The sequence below is a fragment of the Octopus bimaculoides genome, chromosome 14, assembly GCF_046866305.1.
Source record: "Octopus bimaculoides isolate indiv1 chromosome 14, ASM4686630v1, whole genome shotgun sequence".
Classification (NCBI taxonomy): domain Eukaryota; kingdom Metazoa; phylum Mollusca; class Cephalopoda; order Octopoda; family Octopodidae; genus Octopus; species Octopus bimaculoides.
In genome coordinates this window covers 25,060,371-25,069,429 of record NC_142941.1, presented here as the reverse complement: position 1 = coordinate 25,069,429, position 9,059 = coordinate 25,060,371, and the positions used below count along the sequence as shown (strand labels likewise).

The 9,059-nt window shown below is 38.4% G+C and overlaps 1 protein-coding gene across 1 annotated transcript in view; it reads left to right on the top strand.

Moving 5' to 3' along the window:
• Positions 1 to 9,059, top strand: part of LOC106883763 (insulin-like growth factor-binding protein-related protein 1) — a 119,766-nt gene that overhangs the window by 43,233 nt on the left and 67,474 nt on the right. The window lies entirely within an intron of this gene.

Sequence of the window (9,059 nt, the reverse complement as noted above, 5' to 3'; positions counted from 1 at the left end):
ATGGCCAAGGGACTTAGATTTATACAAAAAAAGAGTAGAACACATTTATGGCCTAGGTAATTTGCTTAATTTAAACAAAAATGAGCTAAGAGAAATATTGGTGTTCTGTTTGAACTTTTGTTAAAAGGGACCTAGGGAAGAAGGAGATAGTTTAGCATTGGGGTGGGGTATCTATGAGGGAGAAATACAAAAAAAAAAAAATCTATACCTATTGGTCATGGTAAAAACAGCAGGATAGAAGGTTGGTGTATATGTAAAACTATATACACTACCTTGTATGTTGCTATATGAAAGAATATATATGTATACAAGGGAGAATTTAACTTATTTTTCTAATTGTTTCAAAAAGCAATGTAAAAGCTACATTGTCAGAGGCCAATTTGGGTGTAGAATAAAGCCAGATGTTTTGTTGTGAAAGGCATGGGCTAAGTTAGATCCTTCAAGGAAACAGTTGATAAGTGAAGAAATGGTCAGTCTTCATCATTTTATCACACTAGCATCTCAAAGTGCTTAATTTTATTCTTATTCTTCATTCTGTTTTGCCTTTTCTTCCAACCACTGAAAATAGAATTATAATTTATTATCAACCTGACGTTTTTTTTTTTTGATTTTGTCTGTTTCTGTATTTTGTATTTTGATTATAATTTATTTTGTCTGCCACTTTATCTATGGGTTTAGTTTTATCTGTAAATTGCTGAAAATGGCACACTGCTTTGGGTATTCATTCTCACTATGAGTGAAATGACAGTATGATCTAACAAAGGACTTATTTAAAACAATCACCTGAAGAAGCATACCTTACATCAGGAATTGGCAACTTTCTTTACCTCCATGGGCCAGATCGAGTATTAATGACAGATAGTGGGCCGGACAAAGGCCATAAAAGAATAATAATGGAAAATTACTCAAGCTAAAATTTAATCTCAAGTGTTGACTATACTTAAAAATAATTTATATTAACCGCAGATGAATGTAGTAATGGAAAAACATCATTTATTCAATTTAAGACATCATTGAAATCATTTGTTTAAAAAATCTTAAAAATACATAGTAGCCAAAAAATTAATGGGAAACTTGATATTTTTTGTTCCTTGAAAGCTTCTCAATATTAGACTTCAAACTTGCTGGTGCCAAGAGCAAAATATTATCAAGATGATTTTCAGTTAATCTTGTTCTCAAATTGTTCTTAGTTTGCTTCAATTTGGAAAATAATTGCTCACACTGATAAGTGTTTCCAAACAAAGATGCCATCTGTTTTGCATGATACACTAAGTTGGTATCAGATTCACAGCCTTCATAACAATATCCATAGTAAGTTGTTTCCAAATTTTTGGCAGAGTGAATTGCATCATAGTGCTGTTTTTCTCACAGACAGTGCCCAACTGACCCTACTACACTGTATAGTTGACAAAATCAAAAAACAAACAATGCGCATGCACAAAATTAAAGATATAAAATGGCAATAATTCATCCATTGCACCATGTATATGATCACTTCCTGTGCTGGAATTAATAGCCAAACCTCACTTGTATCATATCCTATTGTTTAAAGAAAATGAAGGTTACATTAGTAAAGTAGTTTCAGCTGTCAGAATTTCTGACCATGAAATTTCAGTTGCTTGATCAAGTGAAATATCAATTTCATTGAATTCATATGTAAGTGACTGAGTATTCCACAGGCATGTATATCCATAGCCTAATTCATGAGTGGAACCAGTGTAACACAATGTGACAGGGCTGGACCTTTGAATTACAAATTCAGTCTATTTGATATGCTATAGTTTCTGACTGCTGTCACTGTAAGCCTATACAAAATGACTCTTGCCCAAAATGCCACATACTGAGATCGAAAACTGAGTCCTAATGATTGCAAAGTAACTTCTTAACCATCTGGCCATTCTGTGCTGACAGTTCTAGATATACTAGATATACTGTCAGAAAACAGCTGGAATGTATTTGATTAGAAGTCTGCTTGGTTAGAACTGAATTAGGGATAAACAACAGAAATATAGAAGGAGATGGGATGATGGAGTTAGAAGAAAAGTGACATGAGAAAAGATAAAGAGACTGAGAGAAGCCAATGCCAAGGAATGTAGAATAATGAGATTGGCAGATTGGCTGACAAGTAAAGGAGGAGGAAGATAGATATAGAATCATAAGAAAGTGAAGAAAGTGAAGAAGGCTGGGAAAGGGAAATATGTATGTAGTTATGTATGTATGTATGTATGCATGTATGTATGTATGTATGTATGTATGTATGTTTGTATGCATGTGTGTATGCTTGTATGCATGAATGTGTGTTTGCAGGCATGCATGTATGTCATTGTTCAGTTTTATTTCAAGATTTCTTGCCAACAGAGAAAGAGCTGGTTTCTAACCTAGATCCAAGGCTCCTTCATTGGAATTTCAACATCAACAGGGTATTTTTGTTTGTATATATGTATGTATGTTTGTATGTATGTATGTATGTATGTATGTATGTATGTATGTACACTGTATCTGAAGATATTATGCAAATCGGTTTTTTTCAATAAAATAAATGTATATGTACATAGGAAGCTGAAATTTTAGGATATTGGTACAAATGCTCTTTCTTCATTGTGGCTAAAATTTGACATACATCTGATTTGTTTTTCGTGAGTAATTGAGAATTTACTGAAATTGACTGTCTGAAGTTATTAAGTAAATGCTGGAATTCATATTTTTACAGTGTCATTGATAGGTTTTTGTTATTTTGCTGGTCATAATATAATCATGGGTAAAAAGAAAGATATTACAATGTCTGAAAAGCAGAAAATAACTAAGCTTTTAAGTGATGGCATTACCTCTTTGAACATTTCAAAGCAGCTTGAACAATCAAGAAAACAATTGAAGATATAATAAATAACAGAAAATCAGGGTCTGGAAAGGGGTTCAAGAACTTGTCCACGAGAGATAAATGGCAGCTGAAACACATTGTCACTAAAAACTCACTGGGTGTAGAGTCCTTCGTGACATTGGTTCTGTGAAAAAATCTCCTCGCCAGCCTCCTGTATCTCCAACTAATATTGATAAATGTCTAAAGTGGGTAAGAAGTATCTATAAACAAGTTTCAGAAACGTCATATTCACTGACAAATCATGTGTCACATTAGATGGTCCAGATGGATGGGCTAAAGGATGGGTTCTGTCAGGACAAGATGCTCCTATGTGGAGAAGACGGCAACTAGGAGGTGGTGGTGTAATTATATGGGCTGGTATTGTCAATAGAACCATCGTTGGACCATTTAAAGTAGATGAAGGTGTAAAACTCAACAGTACTAATTATTGTGAATTCTTGGATCAAACTTTCTTTAAATGGTACAAACGTCAGCCTCGCAGTTTCAAGAAAAGATGTATATTAATGCATGACAATGCTCCATCACATGCTTCTCACCTAACTCGTGAGTTTCTTGAGCATAAATGATTTGCTGCAGATAAAATAATGGAGTGGCCACCGTCAAGCCCTGACTTGAACCCAATAGAAAACCTCTGGTCAATCATCAAACAGAAACTCTATGAAGGAGGCAAACAGTACAACAGTAAAGGTAGAACTGTAGGATACTATACAAAGTATTACAGCTGCAGTTTTGCCAGATCAAACTGGAAAAACTAACAAATTCGATGGAGAACAGATTAGTAACGTTGATTGAAAAGAAAGGTCATTATATCAACATGTAAACTGTTTCAAGTATATATGAGATGCACCATTTTGAGCGTGGCCGTTGCCAGTACCGCCTGACTGGCTCCTGTAGGATTTTCGAGCGAGATCGTTGCCAGTGCCCCTGGACTGGCTTGTGCGGGTGGCACATAAAAGACACCATTTCGAGCGTGGCCGTTTTCGTGCGGGTGACACGTAAAAGCACCCACTACACTCTCTGAGTGGTTGGCGTTAGGAAGGGCATCCAGCTGTAGAAACTCTGCCAAATCGGACTGGAGCCTGGTGTTGCCATCCGGTTTCACCAGTCCTCAGTCAAATCGTCCAACCCATGCTAGCATGGAAAGCGGACGTTAAACGATGATGATGATGATGATGATGTTCTTTGAATTAGTAAAAAGTTCATAATGAGTTCATATATTTTAATTGTCCTGATACGCAGAGCAAATAACAATTCCAACATTTGCATAATAACTTCAGACAGCCAAATTCAGTAAATTCTCAATTACTCACGAAAAACAGATCAAATCTATGTCAAAATTTAGCCACAATTAAGAAATAGCATTTGTACCAACATCCTAAAATTTCAGCTTCCTATGTACATGTACATTCATTTTATTAAAGACAAACTTATTAAAGACAAACTGATTTGCATAATATCTTCAGACAAGATGTATATGTGCAGATTTGTACATTTTGCTTTATGTATGTATTCTCATGCATATAGTTGCATATCTAGACATGCTCATATATATTTAAATGATAAACAGTTCCAGTGATGGATTGGATCTGTAGTTTTCGAATCAACTCTCTCCTTTCTGATTTTGAGAAGCCTAATTTCTCAAGGTTGGTATTTAGGCAGTGTGTTACATATCCCAGGGTCCCAATAATTAAAGGTATAAACCTGAACTTGTAATCTGGATAGAGTAACTGCAGATTTCTCAATAGTTCAGCGTAGATATTCTCTTTTTCACTGATCTTCAGCTCTATGTTAACATCTGCTGGGCAGCTAATTTCCACAACTGATGTAAATGTAAACTGTGCACAGTTTCTCTTCTCTACCCCAAATCATTATATCATGTCTGTTGTGCTTACACTTTATTGAGGTTTTCACTGGGACATTTCACCTGTACTCCTTTTTATAATGAGTGGCTATGGTTTCTACCATACTGTGGGTTCTTATCTCTTTGTCCTCGGGGTTATCCTTCTGACAGGTTTCATTACAACATCCTGTCTCATTGGTAGATAATACTGTGATGACATTTTCGGACAACTGCTTATGATGTGGATGATATCTCTGGTGTTAACTCCACAAAGTCTGCATCAGTTGTCATATTTTACTCTTTTCCTGTATCTCTATCCCTTTTGTGCATCAGGTACTTGGTTGATATTTCTTGTTCCTGGATTGCAAACACATACCCTTCAAAGTGGGAGGTAGTAATCTGGCTACTGGTCCATGATAAACTGCTTTGATGATCAATGTTACTATCATCCTGGAGCTTTTTATTAACATATCCATGCATGGTCTTCTGCTGATATATGCTCATTCTTTCATCTGATGACATGTTGCGGTAGAGTTGCGAGACTTCTTTGGACATGTATTCTAGGTTATCAGACAAGGAATGTTGCTCAAAGAGCTGCCTTCCAAGTCTTATGATGTTATCAACCTCATGTATGCAAACTTGGTTAAGGGATGCACTTCAACACTTGGTAGTTAAAAGATGTTGCCAAAAGAATATGATACAACATTCAAAGGCATTTTGGATTGATGTTAAGCCTCTGCCACTTTGTTTTCACTTTAGATAGAGGTGGTCTACCTCACTGTTTATGTGGAAATTATATGTGCTTGTTAGTATTTTTCGTGTGTTCACATGTTTGTATATATGTTTGTATGCATGTATGTATGTATATATGCAAGTATGTGTGTGTGTTTGTGTATGCATGTACATATGTGTGTGTGTGTTTATATATGCATGTATGTATGCTTGTATGTATGTTTGTATGCATGTATGTGTGTTTGTATGCATGTATGCATGTATGTATGGATGTTTGTATGCATGTATGTGTATGTGCTTGTGTGTGTATGTATGTACATATTTATGTATGTATGTGTTTATATAAGCATGCATGCATGTATGTATGTATGTATGTATGTATGTATGTATGTATGCTTATATGTATCAGAGGTGTGTGGTGACTTTTGAGGTTGGTCATGCAATAAATATGAGGTGCAGCTGAAAAGATTATAGGCTGATCAAAATACTCTCATGAAACGTAGCCAAATGTGGTTTATTTTTCAACATAGTCCACACTTGAGGTCCACACATCTCTTCCATTGGTGTTGCAGTGTTTGCATCCCATTGGTGAAGAAGCTTTCGTCTTGTTGGTTAAGAAAGTCATCAACAGCAGATATGACGTCATAATCACTGTGATACTGGTTCCCAGCCAAGTGTTTTTTCATGGTGAGGAACAAATGGTAGTCAGATGGAGCCAAATCAGGAGAGTAGGGAGGGTGATCAACCAATTCAAAGCCACAGTCATGCACAGCAGACATGTGTGCTGGAGCAATGTCTTAATGAAAGGAAATCCCTTATGTTAGTTTTACTGGGTGTTTCGTAACTGCCTCAGTAAGTTGCATAGTACTCTCTATTGATGGTGTGGCTCTTTTGAAGATAATCAATAAACATGAAGCATTTTGATACCAAATAACTGTGGCCATCACCTTCCCTGCACATGAAATGACCTTTGATTTCTTTTGAGCAGGTGAGGAGGGATATTTTCACTGTAAAGACTGTCTCTTTGTCTTTGAACCTCACACCTCATCATGGATTAGGAAGCATTCAAACTAGCTGGATCTGCCTCAAACAATGTCAGATTTTCCCATCATGTGATCAGCCTGGTGTGCTTTCAATCAGGTGTTAGAAGATGGCACCCATCGAGCATAGACCTTCACCATGCCAAGTTCATTGTGCAGATTATTCTCAACTCTCTCACGCAATATGCTAAAAATATTGACTATTTGATTTATAGTCAATTGCCTGTCATCCATTGCCATGTGGTGAACATGATCAATATTTTCTTCTGTGGTGACAGTTGCAGGACGTCCAGACCTTGGGTCATCTTCAAGACTCTCCCTCCCACTCCTAAATTCAGCTGCCCACTTTTGCACAGTTGATAAAACTGGGTTGTCATCTCATAGTGTAGCAACCATGTCAGCCTGAATGTCCTTGGGGGCTAAAGCCTTTTTCTGCAGCTACTTGATAATAGCACAATGTCAAATTTTGTCCACTTTCAAGAGAAGTTGCTACTAGTTACTTCTGAAGTCTTCTTTAAACAGTCCAATGTCAGTTTACTTGAAAAGAAACAATGCATTTATTAATATGCAGAGTTGAAATGAATGCATGCAAGTTTTGTAGTGTCACTCCTTCATAGTCAGCCTATTATCTTTTCAGCCCACCCTCGTACTTAATGTTCTAGCATAGCTTCAATCAAATCATTGATGGAAATGTAACGCATTAAATTATTCACACTTTACTTTTAAAAATCTTGCATAGAATACATAACATTTAGTTCATTCTGCACTTGTATTATGTCAAAAAACTACCATAAGTATTTTTAAAAAAATTTAAAGCATCCACTGGAAAATTTGCAATATTCCTCACTTTTGCTGAAATTGTGAAGTTTAATGAACTTATGCTCGTCTAAGAATGAGTATCATGTTTTTAATTGGTCAACAAAGTTTATTTTTGAGCACAGTTTCAATTTTTATCTATTTACTCTTTACTGTCGACACTTTTAGTCTGAAGGTTGTTAAATAAGACATCAGTGAAAGAAAATATGTCACTGAATACTTCTAATAAAAATAAGAATTAAAAACATATAAGGACAAAGACAGGACGAAGGTTACAAAAGGTTTTGTCCGAAAAGGTAGGAAAGTTCGTCTAAGCAGAGGAAGAAAACGGAGAAAGATATAATAAATAAATAGATAAATAAATAGATAAATAAATAAGTAGAACTCCCAAATGGGGAGGCGCTTCGAAAAAGGAAAGGTTACACGTGGAAAAACCCATAAAACCACGGGAGCCTGGTCAGAAAAAATAAGAAAGGGGCATAGAGCCCTTTCTCCTTTTACATTATCTTTTTTTTTCTACAGGTGTATTCTCAGAATTGGTCCGTTTATACTGGCCATTTTTCCAACAGTCACCCATCTTTCAACGAATTTGCTATGAGACAGCACTTCCCTCTCAACTCTCATCTTCCTTTTCAAGTGGAACTTGAAAAAGTTGATGAGGCCTTGGCCAAAGAGGAAAGTGTCTGTCTTTAGCCCTTTCAAACGGGTCCACCATATCACCTCTTTCGCTACAGCCACTAGGCATAGGAAAATTGCCTTGCCCTCCTGGTTAAAGGAGGTCGGCGGGTCAATTCTCACGATGGATCCAGCTGATAGCCGGATCCGTCCTACACGTGACAGTAGCTGTTCGATATAGACCCACAGGTCAGCAATGCTCGGGCACTGGACGAGTGCGTGCAGAACGGTTTCGTCGTCCTGAGCGCACCTCGGGCAGGCCCGGTTGACGGCACTTCCATGTCGGTAGAGTTTATCTCGAACAGGTAGCGCACCTCGGTAGCACTGCCAGGCGAGGGACCTTTGGAAGTTATCCATGGGCCCCGGCCCGAAAGTTCTCCTGAACAGACTGCTTAGCTGATTATCCTCGACGCCTAGAGTTTCCCCGAGAACGTCGTCGCACTTTTCTCCCACTAACCCTCTATAGAACGCTAGAGTGGATCTACTACCGATCGCACTGCCCGCCTGACTGAGGGCGGTGAGAGCTTGGCGGCACTCGAGGTGCCAAGCGCCCTTTCTCGGTCTACGTTTGATCCAGGATTGCAGCTCTGTTAAAGAAACGAGCTGCGGAAAATCGCGTCTGACGAAAGGCGACCACACCTGTTCACCGTCCAGGAAGCGCCTGAGATGTCGTAGCCTGAGCGCATGTTTGCGCATCAGCAACCACGGCATGCCAAGGCCTCCGTTCAGCGGCTGTTGACAGCAGATGGAGCGCCTGACCAGTGGTACCTGACCCTTCCACAAAAAGTTGAAGAGCAAGCGTACTATCTTGGTTAACCAGCGGTCGGGACAAGGGACGACGGTCAAACGGTAATAGATGACGGATGCGATGTACGCATTCGCTACCTCCGCTCGACCTTTCAAGGAGAGCTTCCTCTCAGCCCATTTCTGGGTGAGGTTGGCCACCCTGTTCGTCACTTCTTCCCAGTTTTTCTCCAACTGGAGGTCCGGACCGAACCAGACCCCGAGCAGTTTAACGGGTCCGTCTGTCCAGCGCCCTACAACGCTGTTGGACGGCATGGACTTGCCCCTCCAGGTG